Source organism: Rhinolophus sinicus, chromosome 3 (assembly GCF_057876585.1).
Source record: "Rhinolophus sinicus isolate RSI-liver-muscle chromosome 3, RSI-T2T, whole genome shotgun sequence".
Classification (NCBI taxonomy): domain Eukaryota; kingdom Metazoa; phylum Chordata; class Mammalia; order Chiroptera; family Rhinolophidae; genus Rhinolophus; species Rhinolophus sinicus.
In genome coordinates, this window is record NC_142503.1 from 155435660 (window position 1) to 155462372 (window position 26713).

Here is a 26713-nt window from a genome sequence, read left to right on the forward strand (position 1 = left end):
CCCACTGGGCCTGCCAGCCCCAGGGTCTCCCACTGCAGGCCAAGTTCATCCGCACCCTGTGCCCTGCCTAGGGCCACCTGGCATGAGCACAATGCAATGGTATGTGGCCACCACTCATGCTAGGCTTGGAGGTGCCTCAAGAGGCTAACCCACAAACTGATGCTGGCTGTCAATAGTGCTGGGCTGAGGGCTGCTCAAAGCCAGATGCTACTTGTTTGGGTTTTGTGAATCTTAGAGATTTTAGGAAAGTCTGCACCATGAGCCAAAAACGAGCTGTTTGTATGGAAAAGCCACTAGAAGTGGCTTGGGAGGGCCCGACAGTTGGGTGGGGCAGGGTCTCAAAGAATCAGGGCGAACAAATGGGGTCAACCAGGTTGATGGAGACTCAGATATGGCGGTACCTGCGTCTGCACGCTGGGATGGGGGAGGGCTCAACAAAGAAACAATGGCTTCCACCAGCTCCTCTGTCTAGGAGAAAGCTGCCCCTCCAACCCTTGCCCTGAAGCCAGAAAATGCAGCTCCTCCCCGTATGTCCCTGGTGCCTTTCAAGCTGCTGCCCCCGTGTGGGAGCACAGAGTAAAAAAGTCCATCTGCAAGTAAGTCTGTGTGCAGGCCATTTAAGAGGAGCGCCTAGGACTCCAGCCGCCCTCCATCTCATCTCAGCCACAAACTCCACTGGTTTTCACAGCCAGTCAGACTTCTCTTCCCAGCACTGGAAACTTGGGCTGGGACCTCTTGCTCCTCCGGGGGGAACCTCCACAGCCAAGATATCCCTTACAATTTTTAATGGTTACACATGGGTGTGGGACCAGCTCGTTCCACGTCTCCGCCCCTCCTACCACTGCCCAGGTGGCTTCTTCTGTGCATCCTTCATTGTGGGATTTCGGTTCAGCTAGACTTCAGATGATTCTAATGATGATTGTTCTGTAGTTCAGTTTTAATTTTGATATGGTCATGAGAGGAGGCAAGCACAGTATTTACCAAGTACTCCCCCATCTTGACTGGATCTCCACCTAAAATTTTCTTTTTTTAAAGAATTGATTATCTGTCTTGTTTCTAACTAAAACAAAAATTAAATAATGTAGGTTTAATGGTGTTTGTCCTTTCCTCAAGCAGATAGAAATCTTCAGTTGTGGGACAAATACCCTAGAGATAATGCATCAATCAGCCTGCTACCTCAGATACTCTTTAGATAGTTTTATTTACAATTTGTCATTTTGCATATGTATTATACATAAAAATCACAAGCATAACCTCTAGGTATATTATGATGATGCATTTCATAAAACAGAAAGATGAATCATCAATGCAGCAAGATTTGCTAAAGATAAGGTGATGACGCTTTGCAAAATAACTACAATCAGCAGAGAGAGGCTCAAAAAACAAAATACTGCATCAAACTAACAACACTTTCAATAAAACTTTTGAGTTACTAGCTAAGTTCTGTTTAGTCCTTTCTTTAACACATGTTGTAGGCAAATAAAAGAATAAAAAACAATTCATCAATGGTGTTCAAATTACAAATTCTGGTTCCTTCAGTGCTCAAGCACATATAATAAATTAAAATCAACTGGAATATCTAAATTTTTCAATAGTAAGCCCCATTTACATCAGCTACAATCAGCAAACCCTCTCTGAATAAGAAAAGTGAGAATAAATTAATTTCCTCTCACTAAAATACAGAATAAAGTTAATATTTCTTCAAATATTGTATAAAAAAGTAGTTTTCAGCCCATCCATTTCAAAGCTAAATTATCTACCAGCCATAGCCATCTCCAATGCTGACATCCCACAACTCTTCCAAACCAAAGCAAAACTGTTGAACTAAGCAATCACTTCTCAGTGTAGTTGTTAACACTACACTGATAAGTAGGGACAAAGTACAATCATTGATAACTGATTTAATTTTTCATTTTCCTTAAAACTCCAAGAAAGTATATAGTAGGTTCACAAAGTTTATATTTTTATATTCAATCAACTAACATTTGCAAACCATAATGTCTTAAGCCACTTTATCAACCTCTTCCTTCAGCTACAGAGAAGACAGGCATGATTCAGTAAATACTAGAATGGAGTCGGGAAATTAAGACACTAATACTTAAAAAATGACCTTAGACAAAATCACTTACCCTCCCAGAACACACCTAAAAAATAAGAGATTCAAATGAAATGATCTCTAAAGTCCCTTCCAGTTCTAAAATACTATAAACCTTTATATTTAAAACAAAACCCTAATGTTTAATAACATACAAAATTGAATCTTACTACATTCTATCCCCTTCTGGAAAGAACACAAAAAAGGACAAATAATTTCACCAAATGCAGAATATATTGCTGACTTTTCAAACCTCTTCCCAGATATAGCTCCAGCAGCAGAGTAGATTGAATGTGTACTTCCAAGAGTTTGGGGTACCATTTTAAGCAAGAAATTACTTTAAATTCCTACAATTTTAATTTTTTTCTTCATAATATACGGTGTGCTTTTAACATAAAATGATGTTTCAACTTAACTACCTAAAATTGAGACTAATGCCACACTTCTATCCTGGAATAGCTAGGAGTTCTCCCTCACCTTACCCCAAGCCTCCAACCTCACATCAACAGTGGGAGAAAAAAAGATAAAGGAATAATCATCCATTTCCTACTTGAAAATTTAAATGAACACTCACAAATTATAACACTTAAAAATTCAGCAATAGCATTTTAAAGTACAAGTTTCTGCTCCACAGATCTTAAAACTTGGGAAGGAAAAATTGGGGGAATTTTCTTAGTTACTAAATATTGCCTATTGTAATGGTTTTGTTAAAACCTTATGTTAGCTTCTACAATTTGGGACACAAAGGTCCCTGTTTCAAATTAATCTGAAGACAATTTATGTTTGTCCATTTGAACCACTAGTAAACTCAGAAGGAATACATTTTTAAAAACTAAATCTAGTCCATCACTAAAGAGTATCATCACGTACGTCCATTCACCAACTAATACATTTTCCAACAGCTACATCTTATGCAAATTTTAATGAACCTGTTTCATTTAATATGAAGAGTACTGAAATATGACTAAGTTCAGTAGTTTCTAATGTAAATTATTTTAACTTTTAAAATGAAATTAAAAAATTTAAATTCACAAACCTTTACAGAGCACATACTAGATTTCAAATACTTTAATTATCAAATAAAAATCCGTAAGACAGTTGATAACATGAAAGAAATTTCTAAATTAGAATTTTTAAAATTTTCAATTAGTTTACACACAATACTATATTAGTTTAAGGCGTATAACAGTGATTAGATATTTATATGACTTACGAAATGATCACCGTGATAAGACTAATAACCATCTGACAGCATACATAGTTATTACAATGTTATTGCCTATGCTGTACTTCATATCCCCGTAACTGTTTTTATAAGTGGCAATTAATACTTCTTAATCCCTTCATCTTTTTCACCCATGCCCCCCAACTAACTCCCATCTGGCAACTATCAATTTGTTCTCTGTATCTATGAGTTTGTTTCCATTTTGTTTCATTTGTTTTTTAGATTCCACATATAAGCAAAATCATATGGTATTTGCCTTTCTCTGACTTATTTCACTTAATATAATACCCTCTGAGTCCATCCATGCTGTTGCAAATGGCAAGATTTCATTCTTTTTTATGGCCAAGCAAAATTCCATTGTGTACCACCTCTTCTTTATCCATTTGTCTATCAATGGACACTCAGGTTGCTTCCATATCTTGGCTATTGTAAATAATGCTGCAATAAACATAGGGGTGCACATATCTTTTCATATTAGTGTTTTGAATTTCTCCGGATAAATACCCACAGGTGGAATTGCTGGGTCATATGGTAGTTCTATTTTTAACTTTTTGAGGAACCTCCTTATTGTTTTCCATAGTGGCTGTACCAATTTCAATTCCACCAACAGTGCACAAGGGTTCCCTTTTTTCTACATCCTCACCCACACTTGTTTTGATTTATGATGATAACCATTCTGACAGGTGTGAAGCACTATCTCATTATTGTTTTAATTTGTATTTCCCTAATGATTAGTGATGCTGAACAGCTTTTCATATCTCTGTTGGCCATCTGAATGGCCTCTTTGGAGAAATGTCTATTCAGATCCTCTACCCATTTTTTAATCAGATTGTTTGGGTTTTTTGGAGTTAAGTTGTATGAGTTCTTTATATATTTTGAATGTTAACCCTTTACCAAATATTTTATTGACATGTATCTTCTCCCATTCAGAAAGCAGTCTTTTCTTTTTTTGATGGTTTCCTTTGCTATGTAAAACCTTTTTAATTTGATGTAGTCCCATTTGTTTAAATTTTCTTCATTCCCCTGCGCAAGGAGACATATGCAAAAAAACATTACTAAGAGTAATGTCAAAGAGTTTACTGCCTATGTTTCCTTCTAGGATTTTTATGGTTTTGAGTCTTAAATTTGCCTTTAATCCATTTTGAGTTTTTTCTTGTATATGGTATAAGAAAGAAATCCAATTTCATTCTGTTGCATGTATCTGTCCAGTTTTCCCAACACCATTTATAGGCGAGACTGTTTTTACCTCATTGTATTTTCTTGTCTCCTTTGTCATAGATTAATTGACCATACAGGCATGGATTTATTTCTGGGCATTCTATTCTATTCCATTGATCTATGTATCTGTTCTCTTATGCCAATACCATGCTGTTTTGATTACTGTAGCCTTGTAATATAATTTGATATCTGGTAGTGCAGTACCTCCAACTTTGTTCCTCTTTCTTAATATTGCTTTGCCTATTCAGGGTCTTTTGTGGTTCCATATCAATTTTAGGATTATTTGTACTAGTTCTAGTGAAAAATGCCTTTGGTATTTTGACAGGGATTGCTTTGGGTAGTATGGACATTTTAACAGTGTTAATTTTTCCAATCTAAGAGCACGGTATATCCTTTCATTTATTTGTGTCTATGTCTTATGAATTTCTGAGTACAGGTCTTTTATCTCCTTGGTTAAATTTATTCAAGGTATTTTATTCTTTTTGAAGCAATCGTAAATGAGATTTTTTAAAATTTCTCTTTCTGATAGTTCATTATTGGTGTATTAAAATGTAACTGATTTCTGAATATTAATTTTGTATCCTACTTTACTGAATTCATTTAATAGTTCTAACAGATTTTTGGTGGATTCCTTAGGGTTCTCTATATATAGTATCATGTCATCTGCAAATAATGACAGTTTTACTTCTTCCTTTCCAATTCGGATGCCTTTTATTTCTTTTTCTTGTCTGAATGCTGTGGCTACACATAGGACTTCCAATACTATATTGAATAAAAGCAGTGAAAGTGGACATCCCTGTCTTATCCCTGATCTTAAAGAAATGCTTTCAGCTTTTAACCTTTGATACAATCTTAGCTGTGGGTTTGTTATATGTGGCCTTCAGTATGATGAGGTATGTTCCGTTTATCCCCATGTGGCTGTTTTTATCATAAATGGATGTCGAATTTTGCCGGATGCTTTTTCTGTATCTAATGATATAATCACATGATTTTTGTCCTTTATTTATGTAATGTATCACATTAATTGATTTGCAAATAGTGAGACAGCCTTGCATCCTGGGAATAAATCCTACTTGATCATGGTGTATGATCTTTTTAATGTATTACTGAATTCAGTTTGCTAATATTTTATTGAGGATTTTTCAATCTATGTTCATCAGAAATATTGGACTATAATTTTCTTTATTTGTAATGCCTTTCTCTGTTTTGGTATAAGGGTAATGCTGGCCTTGTAAAATGAGTTTGGAAGCCTAGCCTCCTCTTCAATTTTTCTTGGAATAGTTTGACGATAGGTATTACTTCTTTTTGGAATGTTTGGTAAAATTAACTTATGAAGCCTCCTGGTTCTGTACTTTTGTTTGTTGGGAGTTTTTTGATTACTGATTCGATTTCATTAGTAGTTATTGGTCTGTTCAGATTTCGTTTCTTTCTCATTCAGCTGTGAAAGATTGTATGTTTCTAGAATTTCTCCATTTCTTCCAGGTTGTCCAATTTGGAGGCATATAATTGTTTGTGGTATTTCCTTAAAATCCTTTGTATTTAGTGGTGTCGGTTGTCATTTCTCCTCTTTTATTTCTGATTGTATTTATTTGGGCCCTCTCTCCTTTTATCTTGATGAGACTGGCTAAAGGTTTGTCAATTTTGTTTCTCTCTTCAAAGAGCCCAACTTTTGGCTTCCTTGATCTTTTATATTGTCTTTTTAGACTCTGTTTCATTTATTTCCACTCTGATATTTATTATTTATTTCTTCCCTTCTACTTATTTTGGGCTTTGTTTGCTCCTTTTTCTAGTTCCTTTAGATGTGAGGTTAGATTGAGATTTTTCTTGTTTCTTGAGGTAGGCCTGTATTGCTATAAATTTCCCTCGTCGAACTGCTTTTATTTTGTCCCATAGATTTGAGGTCATTGTATTTTCATTTTCATTTGTCTCAAGGTATCTTTTGATTTCTTCCTGATCTTGTTGTTAACTCTTTCATTGTTTAGTATGTTATTTAACCTCCATATATTTGCGTGTTTTACAATTACAAGTTTACAATTACAAGTTTTACAATTACAATTACAAGTGTTTTACAATTACAATTACAAATCAATTACAAGTTTTCTTCTTGTAATTGATTTCTAGTTTCATACCATTGTGATTGGAGAAGATATTTGACATGGTTTTAATCTTTTTAATTGTTGAGAGTTTTTTTGTGACCTATCATATGGTCTATCCTGGAAAATGGTCCATGTGCACTTGGAAAGAATGTATATTCTGCGGCTTCTGGGTGAAATATCCTAAAAATATCAATTACGTCCAGATAGTCTAATGTGTCACTTAAGGCCATGGTTTCCTTGCTGATTTTCTGTCTGGATGATCTATCCATTGACGTTAATGAGTTTTAAGGTCCCCTATTTGATTGTATTACTGTTGATCTCTCCATTTATGTCCATCAATATTTGCTCTATATATTTAGGTGTTCCTACATTGGTGCATCAATGTTTATGAGAGTTATATCCTCTTGTTGGATTAATCCCTTTATCAGTATGAAATGCCCTTGTCTCTTGTTACAGCCCTTATTTTAATATTTTGTCTGATATAAGTATTGCTACCCCAGCTTTTTGTTCACTTCCATTTGCATGAAACATCTTTTCCATCCTTTACTTTCAGTCTGTATGTGTCTTTCAATCTGAAGTAGGTCTCTGGTAGGCAGCATATGTATGGGTCATGTTTTCTTTGTCCATTCAGCCACCCTATGTTTTTTGATTGGAGCATTTAGTCCATTTACATTTAAAGTAATTATTGGTAAGTAGGTAGTTATTAGCATTTTATTGTTTTCTGATTGTTTTTGTAGTTCTTCTCTTTTGCTTTCTTATTCTCTTACTCTCTTCCCTTGTATGCTGATGACTTTCTGCATTGCTGTGTTTGGATTCCTAAATAATTTGATGTACACCATTAACTAATACAGTGTTATTTGTTAATCATATCTCAATAAAACTGGGGGAGAAAAAAAAACTTAAATAATTTGACAAGATCACACAGAAGTAAACTCCAAAGTCAGGATCTGCACACAAGTCTCCAGATTCTAAAGTATAGTGCTGTTTACACTGCCCCGTAATACCACTCCCTGGAAAAATTAATTTTAAATGCAGGGTGAATGTGAGTTAAGAATCAAGTGTGAGAGCTTGTCTAAATACATATGCCCAGCTTCTCAACCCCAACCTAACCTCACCAAAGAACTTCTTTTAGAGAAGTATGATACTGCACTCCCTACCCCCACCCACACGAATGGAATCAGTGCCTAAAGACGACATCTGTGATATTGTAATTTATAATGAAAATATATAGATTCTCCCCCAATCTAGTTCATCCTCCATCTTTCTAAAAACCTGATGTTACTCTCCTGCTTAAAGCTTCAAGTGGCTATTTGGCGTTTACCAGGTAAAGGCCAACTGCTTTACACCAGCAACCACCTCCTTACAATCAGGAATTTAGGTACTTTCCCACTTTATTTTTTTTTAACCCTCTCCCACATAATCCTCACGTGCAAGGCTTTCAGAATTTGAAAATTAGGCTTTCTAATTCTCCAATAGGATATCTCTCACTTTGAACTGCAATTATTTAGGATTTTTTTTTTTTACTCCCATAATAGATAATGCACTCCATCCTTTATAGGGACTCCAACTTAATTTTAATTCCCTAGCATGCAGTTTAAAACATTACAGTATTTGTTAAACTAACGAATTATACAACTAATGTCTATATTTAAATAATTTTGGCTACCAAAAAACTAACTTCCAGACAAGTTAACTTCAAATCAATCAATGACTAACTAAAAGTCAATTTAGGAATTATACAACTAAACTATAAACTCTGTAATTTAACACAGAAAACCTCTTCTACCTACCTCCTTCCTAAGTTCAGTTCTCATACACAATAAGTTTTCAATAAATGGTAGCTAGTACCACCATCATTATCCCCAACTACATATACAGTTACCATTCATAGAATACCTACATCCAGCCCCCAACCTCAAGTGTAAAAGTGTAGAGGAACGAAAATCTAGAAATGTAGAAAAATTTCTATCAATATAGAATAACTCAAATATGTCTGAATTGTATAATATTGTTCCTTGACACAAGTATCCAAAGGAGACAATGATCCAGAAAACCCCTACAAGAAAGCTAGAATCTCCATGGGTAGTGCTAGTTGTCAGAGTTACTGAGGAAGTCGGTGCTTTGAAAGCAAAGGAGAATATAGAACATGAAGAAAGACAGGAGATGGAAGGTAACAGAACAATGAAATACTACAAAAATAAGTATTAAATTAACAAGTATAGCTGCAAGCAAGACTAAAAGTGCAGAGAAGCAAAAAGAGGTCAGAGAATTTCAAAGAGCAGGTTTCAGGAGCTATTCCTAAGTCTGGCTTAAGACACTGTGAAACTGAATGAAGGGAAAACAAAATCACAAATGATCGTATCAACTGACTCAAAAATAGCATTTGACAAAATTCAATACCTTTTCATGGGAAAAACACTAAAAAAGTAGGAATAGAAGGAAACTACCTCAATATAATAAAAGCTAAAAATCCATATGATCATACTCATGACAAAAAACTGATTTTCCTCTAAGATCAGGAACAAAGCAAGAATGCCTACTTTTACCATTTATATTCAACATAATACTAGAAATTCTAGCCAGAGTAACTGAAAATTACAAGAAAAATAAATAGGCATCCAAATTGGAAAGGTAAGAATTAAAATTATCTCCGTTCATAGATAATTATCTTATATGTAGAAAACCCTAAAGAGTCCACAAAAAATTGTTAGAACTAATAAATGAATTCAGCAAAGTAACAGGACACAAATTCAACACAAATCAGTTGCATTTCTATAACTAACAATGAACAATCTACAAAGAAATTATGAAAACAATTCCATTTATAATAGCATCAAAAATAATAAAATACTAAGGAATTATACAAGAAAGTGAAAGCCTTGTATAATGAGAACTACAAAACACTGCAGAAAGAAATTAAAGAAAACATAAATAAATGAAAAACTTCCCATTTGCATGGATTGGAAGATTTAATACTGTTAAGATGTCACTACTACTTAAAGCAATCTAAGGATACACTACAAACCCTATCAAAATCCCAATGACACTTTTTGGCAGAAACAGTAAAACCCATCCTAAAATTCATAGAGAATCTCAAGGGCCAAAACAATCTTGAAAAAGAACAAAGCTGGGCGACTCACACTTAACGATTTCAAAAATTACTACAAAGCTACACTAATCAAAACAGTGTGGTACTGACAAAGGACAGACATATATAGACCAATGGAATAGAATACAGAGCCAAGAAATAAACCCTAAGATACCGTGTTTCCTCGAAAATAAGACCTATCCAGACAATCAGCTCTAATGTGTCTTTTGGAGCAAAAATTAATAAGACTAGGCAATATATTATATTATATTATATTATATTATATTAGACCCAGTCTTATATTATAGTAAAATAAGACCAGGTCTTATATTAATTTTTGCTCCAAATGACACATTAGAGCTGATGGTCCGGCTAGGTCTTATTTTCGGGGAGACATGGTATATATTCAAATGATTTTTGACAAGAGTGTCAAGACATTCAATGGGGAAATGACAGTTTCTTCAACAAGTGGCGCTGGAAAAACTGGATATCCACAAGCAAAAGAATTACGTTGGACTCTTACCTAACACTACACATAAAAATTAACTCAAAATAGATCAAAGACCTAAAACTATAAAACTCTTAAAAGAACACATAGGGCAAAAGCTTCATGAATATTGCATTTAGCAGTGATTTCTTGGATGTAACACAGGCACAAGCAACACAAGAAAAAACATATAAATTGGACTTCATGAAAATTTTTAAAATGCGTGCATCAAAAGACAATACCAACAGAATAAAAAGGCAACCCACAGAATGGGAAAAAATATAGAGGGTGCCAAAAAAATGTACACACATTTTAAGAAAAGAAATAACTGTATTAAAATTGTAATACAATGAATGACGCTAGCATTCATTTGATTAGTGCCATATTTTGAGCGAACGTCATACTACACACTGCTACCGTAATTCAATTCAACTTCGAAAAGTAAGACATAGATAACGTCTCTTAAAATGTGTACATTATTTTGGCAACCCCGGTATTTGCAAATCATGTATCTGATAAGGGATTAATATCCAAAATACACCAGCAACTCCTAAAACTCAAAAGCAGAAAAATAAACAATCCAATTCAAAATGGGCAAAGGACTAGAATAGACATTTCTCCAAAGATATACAAACGGCCAGTAAGCACATAAAAAGATGGTCAACATCACAAATCATTAGAGGAAGGCAAATCAAAACTACAATGAGATACCACCATTAGGATGGCTACTATCAAAAAAAAACAAGGAAAAAAAAAACGAAAAGCACGCAGGCTGCCGGATGGCTCAGTCGGTTAGAGCGGGAGCTCTCAACAACAGCATCGCCAGTTCAATTCCCGCATGGATGGTGGGATGCATTCCCCTGAACTAAAGATTGAAAACAGCAACTGGACTTGGAGCTGGGCTGCGCCCTCCACAACCAGATTGAAGGACAACGACTTGGAGCTGATGGGCCCTGGAGAAACACACTGGTCCCCAATATTCCCCAATTTAAAAAAAATTTTTTTTTTTAATACATGTCTTTAAAAAACTAAAATAAAATAAAATTTAAAGTATATTTAAAAGAGGAAAAAGTAAAAATTTTAGAAGCTTTTCAATAGTTTTACTCTAAAGAACAAAATCTCTACTGTGGCCAAGAAGGCCAAGGCCTGCCCTCTCCCGCTTGCTTTCCCTTCTATAGCTCCACCTGAGACGTTCAATTCCTAGAAGCAACATGCTCCTTTCTATTGCAGGACTTTGCACATGCAGTTCCCTCTGCTTAGAGCCTGGCTTCTCCATCCCACCCTTTTTCACCCTGTTAATGTCTAGTCACAAGATCTCAGTTTAAACAGCCCAGGACCAGGGACATATTAGGTACTCAATAATTACTAGTTGAATTCAATGTCACTTCCTCAGAAAAGCTAGCCCTGACAGCACCTATGTAAGACCTACTCCCTCTTTTAAAATGCTCACTCAGCACCCAATACTTTACCTTCACAGCATTTTGCAGTTTGCAATCATGTACTATTTGTGTGATTATTTGTTTAGTGTCCTTTCAAATTAGTCTGTAAGATCCATGAGCGTGCAGACAGTTTCAATTTTGTTTATATCCCCAGTGCTTAGCAAACAGAAAGCACATAGAGGGACCTCAATAAATATTTGCTGAATTGAGCTGAGTAACCTGGGTCTTTGTAGTTCATTATTTACACAGAATCTAATTTAAACTCAGATCTTATCTTACTCTGAACTGATATAATGAAAGCACTTTAAAAGAACAGATTCCAAGTATGGCGGTACCACAGTCCACACACCTCATGAATTCTGTCTTCAGTCCATTTCTATCTCCTTCTCTCACTGTACATACATTTTTGGAGTCATTCCAGTTAGTCCCAAGGTCTTCACCTACCTCTCACATGCTAATGAGTCCAGTCCAAATTTCTCTCTCCTTGGCTCTGGACCTGATTATCCACTAACATGCTATATCCACACAGATGTCCCAAAAGAATGTTAATTCCAACATGTTTAAAACTGAACTTGTCATTCACTACCCACCCTCTGCCACACTCACAGCCACACATAAATGTATAAAGCTCTAAATTTATTAATTTAGAGATTCATAAAAGAAAGACACCTATAAGGATACTTCTCAAGGGCATTTCTTGCAAGCGCAGGAGGGACAACCCATTTGCAAAGCTCTGAGACTGAAAATTAAGTCCCACTGTGACCCAGCTCTCCCCATCCCTGCCCCAAGGACTTCCCGTATAGAGGGCTCCATCAGGCGGACTAAGTGACTTTTACTCATTAAACCTCACAAATTATCAATGTTTAGCTGCACAAAATTAAACAGCTGACAAAAAGGAAAAAGGTTTTGTTATTATCCCTATTTAGAAAGTGAGTACACTTAGAAAAGGAAAAGACTTGCTGAGTTTGCTGGCAAATTGTTTTGCTCCATCAATAATGAGAATTAGTCAAAAAAAAAAAAAAAAAAAAGCTCAGGGAGCAGATATGCTTATTCAGCAGGTAAAGAACTATAGACAAAATCGAATCAAACTAATGGGTTTTGCTTGTATTCGAGAACCACCAATGTACAATCCTGATGAACCAGCTAAATAGTGGAAAAGAAAAAAAAACTACTGTTTTGTTTTGTTTTGAATTTACAGTAATAGTTAATACCACTAAAAGCAATTGGTTTTTTTTCCACTCATGGACCAATGCACAAATCCAAATTTAACTGCATACATAAATTACCAAATTCACCAATGAAAAGTGGGGTTCAAAAAATTACCAAAGGACTGGAAAATAAACCAAATAGCACTCTACCACCATCTTTCTAAAACTGAAATAAATGAGGAAAGCCGAAGGATTTGAGCACAGGGGCAGATGAAATAGTTCTTACAAGTGAATTTATCAAATTCTGAAGCTTTTTAACATTTCTTTAGGTGAAAAGTGATAACAGCGGTTAACATTCTTCGAGCACTTTCTATGTGGCAGGCACTGTGCTAATGCTTTACATGTATTCTCTGTATTAAATCTCAGAACAACTCTATGAACTAAGTACTCTTAACATTCCCCTTTGCCAGGAAAGAAAACAGAGGTACAGGGCGGCTAACTAGTTTAACCCAAAGTCACACTGCCAGTAATTGATTAAAGATTCAAATCAGAGCAGTCTGACATCCGACCTCTTAAGCACTAAATCGTGCTGTTTGTCACTTATTATGGTGGTTTCACAGGTTCTGTATCACTCCAAATTTTTTTAAATTAAAAACCTCAAAAGATTTCAAGACTCAGTTGCTAATTCAGTTCAGCTCCGTCTTCGAGTCCTGCTGCTGTGATACAATCCAGTCCTTCTAGCCACTATCTCAAGATCATTAAATGACCCCAATCAGGTCACAACAACGAAACACTTTTCAGTCCTCAACAGAAACTTGAGGGACCGGAATACAAAGGACTGAGACTAGCAAAACAATTCTGATGGAGAACAAAGTTGGAGAAATTCCACTATCTGACTTTAAGGCTTATTATAAAGTTACAGTAATCAAGACATGTGCATTGGCATCCAGAGAAATCAACAGAACAGAACTGAAAGTTGAGAAATAATCCACACATATATGGCCAAATGATTTTTAACTAATGTCAAGGCAGTTTAATGGAGGAAAAGACAATCTTCAGCAAAGGGTGCTGGAAACAGCTAGATATGCACACAGGGGCAAAAAAATGAACCTCAACCCTAATTTCATATCTTATACAAAAATCTACCCAAATTGGTACACAGACCTAAATGTAAGAGTTAAACTATAAAAATCTCTAGAAGAAAACACAGGAAAAAAATCTTAGCAACCCTGGATTAAGCAAAGATTTCTTTAAAAGGATTGAAAAATTTATACATCATAGACTTCTCCAAATTTAAAACTTTTGTCCTTCAAAGGAAAATGAAAAGGCAAATGTAAAGAAACTATTTGAAAAATATATATCCAACGAAGAACTTGTATCAAGAACATATGAAAAGAATCCTTACAACTCAATAAAAAAACAAGACCCACAGTTTAAAAATGGACAAAATATTTGAACAGACATTTTACCAAAGATATGTGACAGGCAAAATAAACTTATAATAATGCTCAGCATTAGTGATTAGAGAAAAGCAAATTAAAACTACAATGAGATACTATTAAAAACCCACTAAAATGGCTAAATTTCAAGAAACAGACAATACTAAGTATTGATGAGGATGTGGGGCAACTAACTAAAACCCTCATAAACTGCCGCTGGGAACGTAAAATGTAAAACAGTTTGGCAGTTTATTATAAAACTAAAGATTTACTGTACTTAACTAGTATATATGTAGCAATTCTACTCCTTAGGTACTTGTCCAGAAAAATGAAAACACATGACCACATAAAAACTTGCACATGACTGCTCATAGCAGCTTGATTCATAATAGCCAAAAGCTGGAAACTCACATGTCCATCCACTGATGGACAGACAAATTACAGTATATGCTACTATTCAGTGATAAAAAGGAATGAACTACTGCTGTAAGCAACAACATGGATGAATCTCAAAAGCATTATGCTAAATGAAAGAAGTCAAACACAAAAGACTATATATACATATAACTATATATATATAACTATATATATAACTATATATATATATATACACATCTATATATAACTATGCTTCTATATACATAAAATCCTAGAGGCAAAACTATGACAGGAAGTAGATCAGCGGGTGCCAGTGGCTGAGGAATAGGGGAGCAGATTAACTACAAAGAGGTACAGGAGAACTTACCTCCTGGTGGTAGCTACATAACTATACATATTTGTCAAATTGTTCATTTAAAATTGTAAATTTTACTGTATGTTAATTATACCTCGTTAAAGCTGACCAAAAGCAAACAAACAAAAAACCCAGTAACTTGCAGACCTCTTGCCTCCTTTGTCCACTTACGGCCCGAAGTTTCTGGGACCGCCTCTTAGAGGGTACCAGTCTCAGTCTCCAAATGCCTGTGGGGGGCATCACTGTGTCAATGCCTCCCACCTCCCAGCACCTTGTGCAAACTTCACCACCTCTCCAGCTCCCCGACCCATCCTCCTCCATCTTCACAAAACCAGCTCCTTCTGATTCACCACTCGAGGACCCAGTCAACTCAGCAGAGCAGCCTTTCACTCAGACCTTTCCTTTACACAGCAGCCTCTTGTAACTTTCCCACTGGCCCCATCCCGCTTCAGCCCTCATAACCTGTCCCCAGAAAATGCAATGGGCTCCCCAGGAGCCTCCCATTCCATTGCTTTCTACCTGCTTCTGCTAGATTAATCTTCTTAAAGCTCAGTTCTAATCAACTCCTATGAAATTGAATATAATCCATTGTAGTGGGTTTAAATCCATCCAGAAGGAGCCAAGTTTGCCTTCCAATTTCATCTTCCAAAAATACCCTAAATACATCCTAATCTTTAACGAACCAAACACTCCCGCTTCTGTGCATTTGTTCGTGCTATCCCTGTAACTAACTGCCCTCACCTATCATAATTTCATACCATATAAAATCTTTACCTTTCAAAATCCCTACTTCAAAGGCTTTCAAAGGCCTACCTCAAAGGTCACTTCCTCCATAAAGCCTTTCACATTTTAATCACTCTATACTCACCAATACAGATTTGATCACTTCCTCCTCTAAACTCTCATAACACTTTCACTTACTACACATAACATTTGTCATACTCTGCCTGATTTGTTAATTGTGTGTCTGTCTTCATCACAACTCTACAACCAGGCTTAAGCTTTTCAAGGCTGGTCCTCTGTACTGCTCCCTCTTGTCCCTGTAAGCCACTGGCACCTTACAGGGGCTCAGGAACTCCCTGCAGTAGATGAAATCAATTCTGGTCTAAAGAGTCTACAGAAAAAAAAGATAATATAACCTACAGGAATTATAAGGATAAATCAGATAATAGATTGTACTTTGCTTTTTTTTGTTACAAACTGAAACTTTACCTGAAGAGAGAGATTTTTAAAGAAGACCCTCAAAATCCACTAAACCAAATCTTCCTACAACAGCACTTTCAGTATAACATTCCTCTGCTTACAAAGTCACAATAATTTAAAATGGGTTCTGGGCTAGGCAGTCTCTATTTGACCCCAGTCTCCCCAAACTTCCTCTCTACCTTTCCCTGCTCTGCTTTGTGCCTCTGATGCTGACCTCTAGGGCTACACTGTGCAAGCCCTTCTGGCCTCCAGTTGGGTCAGGCCAATGAGGGGCACGAGGACGAGAAAAGGAGATTGCGGTCGGTATGTCCCTGGCTCCCTCCCCACCTCAGAACGCTTTCCCCTATGGCCACAGGTCCTAGCCACTGGTTTGGCTTCCATTGCTCCAGCTTTCATCTGGTTTCAATGTTCCTCTTGACACCTCTGGCTTAAAAGTATCAATGGCTTCCTGGTATTGGTAGGAACTGAGACCTTCACAATCCCTTGTTGCTTTCCTCAATCCTACCCAAACCTCTGTAACTAGTCCATTTATTTCCCACCAGGACCCTGAGTGACATAGCTCCCTAGGCTTAAAATTACTCTCTCTGCTTTCAGGGCTCTCAATGAACTGTTCCCCCAACCTATCAAACCTTCCCTACCGCGTGCTCCTTCCTCAGCAGCCCTCCGCCCCAGCCAGACAGGCACCCCTGCCAATCCTCACCATTGCTCAGTTGGGTGTGTTCACGCCTACCCTTACTCACGCTACTGCCCCCTAGAATGCCCATTCCTGCCTCTATCTAACAACTATTTCAGATCTACGACACCTCCACACACACAATTAAACCTGTTCTCATAAGCTTAACCCGCAATTATACTTCTCATCTTGGAATTTCCATGTCTCTTACACAGAAGTACTTTGAAATTGTAAAAATAAGTGTTAGGTATTGCATTGTATGGTCTCTAATTCGTCACCATATATATCCCAAAGGGAAGTCTTTTAAACTATTTTAAGTTCCTTCTTTTATAGTCTACCATGGAAGTTAGTGTAACGTTAGAAATACAGTAACTCTTACTGACAAATACTAGTTATTTTAACTCTTGTTACATCACTACAACGTTCTAGTACAAAAAGTTTATGGTAACTAGCTACAAGTAAATTTACTCTGTTTTTAATGATTCTGTTTTTAATATAATAATTACAAACAATGGCTGCTACCAACCTTGGGGTTTTTAGAACATTAATGCACTTTTTAATAAAAGAATCCTTTATAAAAAGAGTAATGCAAGTGATCAATTTGTCAAGTTCAACAACCTATTACACAAATAGATGGAATTCTAACCCAAATGCAAACAGAAATGCCAGCACATGCAAGAAGGATACCTTAACTTGTAGCTGACCAGTGGCCAGGAACCCGACAACAGATTTCAACAAAGTAGATTTTCTAGAAGCATGAAGAGACCAGTGGTCTTCATCTATATTGTTTGCAGAGAAAATTCTCCTTTCCCTTTAGAACACTTCATTTGCTAGCATCTAAAGCCTAAGTCATGGCAATCATTAACATTTTTGGTATATTTATGCTTTCTGAACTCCCAATGATATATCCAATTTACACTTCAAAAACTCATTCTTATGAGGCTCCCTAAAATAAAGAATGGAGAAAAAAGCAAAAGTGTTGGAAGGAGACACTAGAGCTAGATCCTCACACAATCTCAGAATATCACACTGAATGTGATTTTGAAGAGGAAAAAAATAAACCGTAAAAGACTCTCTGAAAGGGTCAGTCTCCGGCCAGAGTTGCTGGGGTTTCCTGCTTGCCCGGCACCGACGCTGGCCCCACGGTGCAGGCCACGCAGACCCAGCCCTGGGCCACTCCGCACGGCGCCGGCCAGCCCAGCATCCCACCACCGCTCGGGCACAGCACAGCCACGCAGCCGCTGGGTCTCAGCCGCCCACCACGACGACGGCGTCCTCCTCGCAGGTGCAGGTGCACCAAAACTACCAGCAGGACTCGGAGGCCCACATCAGCCCCCAGACCAACCTGGGGCCCTGGCCTCCTACGTCTGCCTGTCCACGTCTTACAACTTTGACCGCGATGATGTGGCTTTCAAGAACTTGACCAAATATTTTCTTCACTGATCTCTTGAGGACAGGGGGCGTGCTGAGGAAGCGATGATGCTGCAGAACCAGCAAGGCGGCCAAACCTTCCTTCAGGGCACCAAGAAACCAGACCGTGACGACTGGGAGCGCGGGCCGCAAAGGAGTGTGCATTACACTTGGAAAAAAGTGTAAATTGGGCAGTACTGGAATTGTACAAACTGGCCACTGGCAAAAATGACACCCATTTGTGTGGCTTTATCAAGACTCATTACCTGAATGAGCAGATGAAATCTATCAAAGAATCCAAGATTTGACCACATTATCAACTTGCTCAGCGCAGAGTTAGCTCTTTGACAAGCACACCTGGACACAGTGATGAGCGCTAAGCCTCTGACTGGCTTCCAATAACCACAGGCCCCCTCCCTGCTTGGTCACCAAAGCAGTACATGCATGTTGGAGTTCCCTTTACCTTTCTGTAAGTTGTACCAAATCGTCTACTTAAGTTCTTCCATTTGTACCATGCCAAGTAATTTGGTGTCCCCTCCCCCCCAAAAGACTATCTGAACGATCTAGAGCAGGGGTGTCCAAACTTTTTTCAACGTTTTTCACCAAGGGCCATATGCGGTAAAATACACAAACAGCGGGGCCACTCACTCGAGGTGAAGTACGTATTGCCTCACCTGGTTTATTTAAGTAAACTAAATATATTTTTGGAATTTGCTGTGGGCCAATTAACAATGGATTGCGGACCACAGTTGGCCCGCGGGCTGCAGTTTTGACACCCCTGATCTAGAGGTATCAAAGGAAATGGGGTTAGGGGAGACATAATGGTACCAAATATTAAATGGCTCAAAAGTAAACTTTTTATCTCCTCATCAGGAAGAAAGGAAGGAAGGAAGGAAGGAAGGAAGGAAGGAAGGAAGGAAGGAAGGAAGGAAGGAAGGAAGGAAAGGGATGTACCCTAGCACATTCACTAAAGTGAGTCCTATTTGCACATTTTTAAAAAATCTTTTGTAACTATGTTAATTTTAACAAAGGCAGTCCTATTTATCACTACCAGGAACTTGGTAAGAATGTGGAAAACGTATCCAGAGTAGGAAGGTCTACTAGATAGAAAGCACAGTGCCCAAACGGACTCAGAAACCAGAATAAGATAAGGCTATGTAAGCAATTCCAATACAAGATGTTAACATTGCATAACAAAGTTACGTACTAAGGAACTGACAAGGACAGAGTGGCCAGGACACAAGAGATGCCCTACACATTGAGTTAAGAGATGTGGACCTAAACTAAAAGAGCAACAATGTAGTCCGATGAATTTTAAGGACATTTAGAAGGTATGCTCAATGAGACTAGGTTCAATCACCATTTTCACATTACAGTTTTAATCTTCACATCACAGTTTTAATCAAGAAATAAGGTATTGCTTAAACTACTAAATATCCTATTCACTGCAGCCTTTTTTAGAATAGCAAAAAGCAAAAAACAAAAAGGGGAAAGAATCTAAAGTCTACCAATAAGAACTGGTTAAATAAATTATACACATACATTCGGATTCAAGGCAATCATTAAAATGAATGAGGAAGATCTATAATTCCCTGGAATATATTGAATTGGAATGATAACCACGATATATTAAGTTAAAAATACATTAAGATGTAGGTTACGCAATTCCACTCCTAGGTATATATCCAAAAGAATTGAAAGCAGGGAATCAAACAGATATTTGTACACTAATGTTCATAGCAGCATTATTCACAAAGGCATAAAAAACCCAAGTGTCCATAAACAGATGAATGAATAAACAAAATGCAATATATACATACAATGGAGTACTACTCAGCCATAATAAGAAATGAAATTTTGATATATGCTACAACATGGATGGACCTTGAAAGAATTATGCTTAATGAAATAAGCCAGGCATAGAGGGACAAATATTGTATGATTCCCCTTATATGAGGTACCAAGGATAGTCAAATTCATAGAGAAAGTAAAATGGAGGTTACCAGAAGCTGAAAGGAGAGGGGAAGAAGGAATTCTTGTTTAACGGATACAGAATTTTTGTTGGGGATGATGAAAAGTTTTGGATGTAGACAGTAATGATGGTTACACAATACTGTGAATGCATTTAATGGCACTGAATTATACACTTTACAACTGCTTGAAATGTTAAATACATTATCTATATTTTCCAACACATACACAAAAATAAGATATAGAACAGTCTGCAGTATGCCACCATTTGTGTAAAAAGGGAAAAAAGAGAGAGAATAGGTATGAATGCATGACTGAAGGGGTTTAAAATCTCTGAAAAGACATTCTAGAAACTGGTAACAGTTGAAGCTGGGAAAAACTAGGAAAGTGGATGGACATGGAGAACAAAACAGAGATATACATCTTGCTGTAACCCCCTCTGTACCATGTAGGTTTAGCACTTAAGAATATATATATATATATATACATATATATATACACACACACACACACACACACACACACATATGTGTGTTAAAATCATACAATATTTGTGTGTGTGTGTGTTATTAATTAAAAAAAGGAAAGAATTAGCCAGGCAAGGATAATCTTCCCATGGATGCTAAAACCACTGGGAAAAGGTTGTGGAAGAGAGGATTTTCACACAATTTCAACATACCACCCCTAGATTACTTACTAGTTACAAATGGAAAAAGTGCATTTACAGTGAAGTGATCTGGTAGTAGTCACCTCCTTAAATGATCAAACTTAGCATCACCTATAATGGAAAAAAATGGCATTAAGTGATGCCTCTAAAGTGATGCAAAAAGTACACACCATCTATACAGTGTTCATGCAATAAATGTTTAGCCAGAATATATAATCTGAAAGAAACAATTAGCAAATTCAGATTGTAGGATATTAAGACAAATGCCCTAGATTCTTCAATAAAGTTAATGTCGTTAGAAAGAAAAAGGCAAGGCATTGTTATAGATTAAAAGAGACGTAAAAACCAAAAGCAATATGTGAATGTGATTGGATCCTGGGTCAGAAAAGAAAAACAAATAGAACAGGTATAAAAGATATGTCGGAGACAACTAGAAAAATTTAAATACAGGCACTGCATATTAGATGATAATAAATTCATGTTAGTTTCCCTAGGCGTGATAAAGGTAACTGATTATGTTGGATAACGTCCTTATTTTTAGGAGATGCACACCAGAAATATGGGCAGAGGGGTGAGTATCTCAGTGGCTACAACTTACTCTCATTTAAAGCAAAATTGTATGTGAGTTTAGAAGAAAACAAAAAAAGCAAATGCAACAAAATGTTACAATTTGTGAAACTAGGGAAAAGTGTATGGGTATTTATTGTACTATTCTTCAACTTTTCAATAGATTTGAGAAATTTTCAAAATAAAAGTTTGGAGAAGAGGGCAGAAACAGCTAAATCAGGCACAGCTGGGCCCCAATGATATAAAAGAGGAAATATAAAAAAGATTATCTTTTACAATAAAAGTATACATGGGAGTTAAATGATAAGAATGGTTTTTCCATTATTAACCATGTCCTTCCTGATGGAGCATATGTAATAAACTCATTTATTCCCAGAGTTTCCGTGTTAAGCAAATCTCACTTTCGATTTCCCTGTAACACAATCATTTTCTTTTAAATACAGTGATACCATCTCTGTAAACTCAGAGTTGATTTATAAGCCTTATTCAAAAAAGAGCAAGCAGAAAAATATTGCTCCCATAAACACGTAAGTTGCCTACCCTTCCTTAGAAGGAAGATAAAGGCCAGACAGCAAGATGACAAGTTTTACTTAAGCTTGTGCTTTGTACAAACTACACAGAAAGAAACTAAAGGGCAGGGAACAGCTGGGTTCAACAAAAATGAGAAGGCAGAACTATTCATCTCTTAAATCTTTAACCCACATCTTCACTGTTTTAAAATAGTATGAATTCCTATATATCAGAGAACATCTATGTAAATCTGCATTGTAACGTGACTGGAGGTAAATTATAGCAAGGAAAGTTAAACGGTAAACTGATTTGGAAATGAGCTTAACTATCTCTGAATATGTCTATTTTCTGGAGAATTCATTTTTAAACAAAACAATGAAGACACAATATGACCACTACTGACAAACTGACTCAGGGAAAAAATGAGAAGCTTCTCATTCCCTCATCTTGAACCCTACCTAACTCCCTCCTGAAAATCTCTCAGGTTGACAGAAAATAGCAGAATTTGAAAATAAATCCATCCTTGTGGAATTAATCAAATTATATATTTACTGTATGTACACTTCTATGAATATATATTATGCTTTGATAGTTTTTTAAACACTTTTTAATGAAATACCCAGGTGCCATATGCTGAAAATTGCATGAAAGAAATCAAAGGACACCTAAACAAATGGAGAGACATGCCATGTTCCTAGCTTGAAAGACTAAATATAAAAATGTCAGTTCTCCCCCAAATTGATCTATAGATTTAATGCAATACCTATCAAAATCCCAACAAGATTTTTGTAGCTTTAGACAAGCTTATTTTATGTTTATATGGAATGGCAAAAGAACTAGCATAGCTAAACTCATAAATAAACTTAGAACCAACAAGGAAATATTGAGAGATGTAAATAAAATATAACCCAACCCTCAAAAAGAAAAACGTATTTAAAATAAGACCATCCAAAAAATCTGCTTGGGCAGAGAGCGATTAACAAAGCAAATCACTAGATGCAGTAATAAAACAGAAAGCAAGATATGCTAAGAACTGACTTCAAGTACAAAAATCTATTCCACAACCCAACACAACAGGCTCTTTCCCTACCACCGCTCCAACAGTACTGAGGCAAGTTTCACACACACACACTCACACACTCGCACTCACACACACAAACACACCAAAAGTGCCCACACAGAGTACTCCAAAAGAATATTTTATTGTTCTCAATGTTTACTTAAAGAAGTCTGAGTTATTTATCTTTTAATCCAGTATAGTGTGAAAAGTTTTTTCCTATCAAACTACAAAACAATCAATAGTCAATCCCAAATTCCAATAAAAACAATAAAAATAAGCTTTACATTACTCATTGCCTCCTTAAATTAACCTAACCCAGACAGATTTTTATCTATTCACCTCGCCTTTACTAACAGGTCAGCGATTCGGGGTGGGGGTGCTGGAGAAGGGCTTGACTATACATGTTTGCCGGGAATATTACCATTTTATGCCTGTTGTCCCTGCGTGTACCTTTTTACTATGGTAGAAGCAAAACACCAATGTTTATAGATATTCTCTTTTAAGAATATAGTATTTCAGGTTGTAAAACAGTATTTGTAGAATTTTGAAAAAATTCTTTATATAGATAGATAGATCTAGGAAAAAATCTGGAAAAACCACACATGAAAATTTAATAGCGGTTACTCTGCAGAGGGGACAGTTTTCACTTTTTTCTTTACATCTCCCTATACTGTCTAAAATATTGTTTTTTACAATAGCATATATTATTTCCATATGTTAATATGCAGCTTTTCTTTCTGATCCAAATCCTCATCTCATTTCAGAAACACGCACTAATCCTCTTTATGTTATTCTTCAAGAACTGAGGCAATGTGATATAGTGTAGAAAACTTTAGCTTTTAAGATGCAGAAATCTAAATTCAAGAACCACCTTTGCTGTGGAAAATATGGAACCTACCAGCATACCTTTCAAGGTTGTTTAGAGGATCAAACGAGAATGCTTGTGAAAGTGCTTTCACGTAATAGACTAACGTGAGCTATGATTGTTACTGCAAGCACATGAACAAACTATGTAACCTCGGATCCCATATATAAAATGAGGGAGTTTTAAGGAGGGAGCTCCAATTCACTTCTAAGCCTGAAATCCTTGTATTAACAGTATCCTCTTAATTCAGCCTCCTATCTGCATCTAATCTATCTTTTTGGGAGTTATACTTTTTATGAATAACATTCCCAGGCCTCCATGTTTTCTATCTTCACTAGGACACAGCTCGCTCTCCACATTCTTCTCTTATGGCCCCCTGACCACCTACCTGTAAGTTAAAGAAAAGATGTCTTCTCCATCCAAAAAGACTTTAAATCCCCTTTGAATCTCATTTTTTTTTTTTTTTCGTGATCTCCATCTCCAAATCTTGCACTGTAGAATAGTGGCTATGCAAATAGACTCTGGAGCCAGGCTGCCAAAATTCAGATCCTGGCTCTGCTATGTCACCAACTCTGCAATGTCACCTTGCACAATGTCCTTAATCTCTCTGTGCCTCAATTTCCTCCTCTGTAAAACTGAGATAACAATAGTGCGCCCACTGCATAAAGTTGTTGTAAAGATTGAACAAACTACAAATTATACACAAAGGACTGAAAACGGTGCCTGGCATGTGGTAAATGTTATGTATGATAAAGTCCTTTCCTAACTCCGCTTCCGTAAAAGTATAATGTTTACAGGCTAAGATGAAACAAACCAACCAGCATTTCCCTCTTGCTTTTTTCTCATTGAAAAATGTCTTATTATTTTTTACCTATCAAAAATTTCTCCACATGACTGTACTAAAGTCATACACATTCTTTGTCATCGGACATTTTTCTAGTTATTCTGTGTTCAAATCTGCTAATTCAATATTTCTCAAAACTTGTTTCCTCTAGAAAATTTGTTCTACTAGTTCAAGATGTTATGAGGGAGAAAAAAGTTTCAGTGATCAAATAAATTTGGAAAAGGCTGAGTTAATGTTACACAGGTTATTTTTTTTACTGTCTTTTACATGTTAATACGCATTATTATTAATACATTCCAAGAGGGGATAAAGTGCACATTGTTTACCAAGTTTATTTGACCCCAGTAGTCTTTTGTCAAGGAGCTACATTGGGAAATGCTGCTTCAGTTCTTTGACAACCTTTAAAACAAAATATGTTATGTAAACCCAAAAACTTTTTAAAACATAATTCATACACAGGCCTGTTCTCAAATTCATGCTGAGAAATCTGGCTCAAGAAACTAATAACTGCTGCCCTGCACAAATTACTTTTGAAATTTCTGAATATGAACACTGACCTCTAAAAAAACCAAACACCAATGACCAGGTACACACGCTAGGTCACAAGCTGCTATCTCACAATGGACGTTAATCTACTTGCTAGCCAAACGTCCTTTAAACAAAATCTAGTGATTCAGTATTCCCAAGTTTTCTCTGTGTTTTCAATAATAAGGACTTGTACTCTTCCCTTAAAGGAATTCCACCACAGAATCTTGTCAAATCATCCCAGAACCAGTTCTAACATAAATTCAATGACCTAAACATACAATTTACATTGTTGAAGAACTATCCAAAAGAACACTACATAATACCTGAGTACGGAACAGTAGAATTCCACTATTTTGCAATCTGATGAATTAATAAATCTAAGCAATGACCATCAATAGATGTTAACATCACAAAGAGAAATAACAAGACCTTATGTACCTCAAGGAAACACAAAACCATTCCTAAGAAGTATTCTTACTAAAATAATAAATTAAAAATCAAATAATCTCACAAATCTATCAACTTACAGGAAATTCAGGAGACAGAACATGTTAAATGACACTACAGAGATGCAGTCAGCAAAACAGGGAAACTTCTCAGCACAAACAACCTGGTTTAACAAAAAATTTTAAGGAAAAAAAAAGAGGGAAAGTCCGAAGATTAACAATGATTTAATAAACATGTCAAACAATTATAAAGTATGGACCTTATTTGGATCCCACTTCCAGCAAACAAACTAGATGTGTGTGTGTATGTGTGTGTATATATATATATATATATATATATATATATATATATATACACAAAATAATCAGAAAAATATGAAACCTGATTACATATTTGTTGATATTAAGAACTTGCTATAATTTTTTTTGGTAAAATAATGGTATTATACTTATTTTGTAAAGAGAAAGAGGGATTATATTTTAGAAATCCATACTGAAGAAACAGAAATTTACAAAGTAAATAAATATGTCTGAGATTTGGTTCTAAAAAATCCAGGAATTGAGGGTGGGGTGGTGGATAGACATAGAGGAAACAAGACCGCCTATAATAATTCTTGAAACTCATTGGTGGGTACATGGGAGCTCTTTATACTATTCTGTCTACTTTTATATTAACATATGTTTAAAATATTTTGTAACAGATTGAAAAAAGTGTCTGGGAAATTGAATTATCTGCCTAGGACTGCTAACAGTTTCTACATATTCCCATAACAGATTAGTGCACAATCAGGCATGAGTGAATGTAAATTTATCAGGATTAAATTATATTTATAAAGTACTATAAGAAATCATTTGATATGAATTTCACTAACACTCAACATGCTAAACTCTCCTATATAATTATTCTTTTTTACAAGCCTGTTAATATCCAACCAATTTATGGTTTTCCATGAAAAAAAAGTGTTTATGATTTATTTTTTAATTTTTCTTTATTAAATAAA

The 26713-nt window shown here is 36.1% G+C and overlaps 1 protein-coding gene and 1 pseudogene across 18 annotated transcripts in view; one reads left to right on the forward strand and one right to left on the reverse strand.

Annotated features, from left to right (window-relative positions):
- HERC1 (HECT and RLD domain containing E3 ubiquitin protein ligase family member 1) overlaps positions 1-26713 on the reverse strand; it is a 171354-nt gene that overhangs the window by 133906 nt on the left and 10735 nt on the right. The window lies entirely within an intron of this gene.
- LOC148758675 (ferritin heavy chain-like) lies at positions 8675-26546 on the forward strand (annotated as a pseudogene).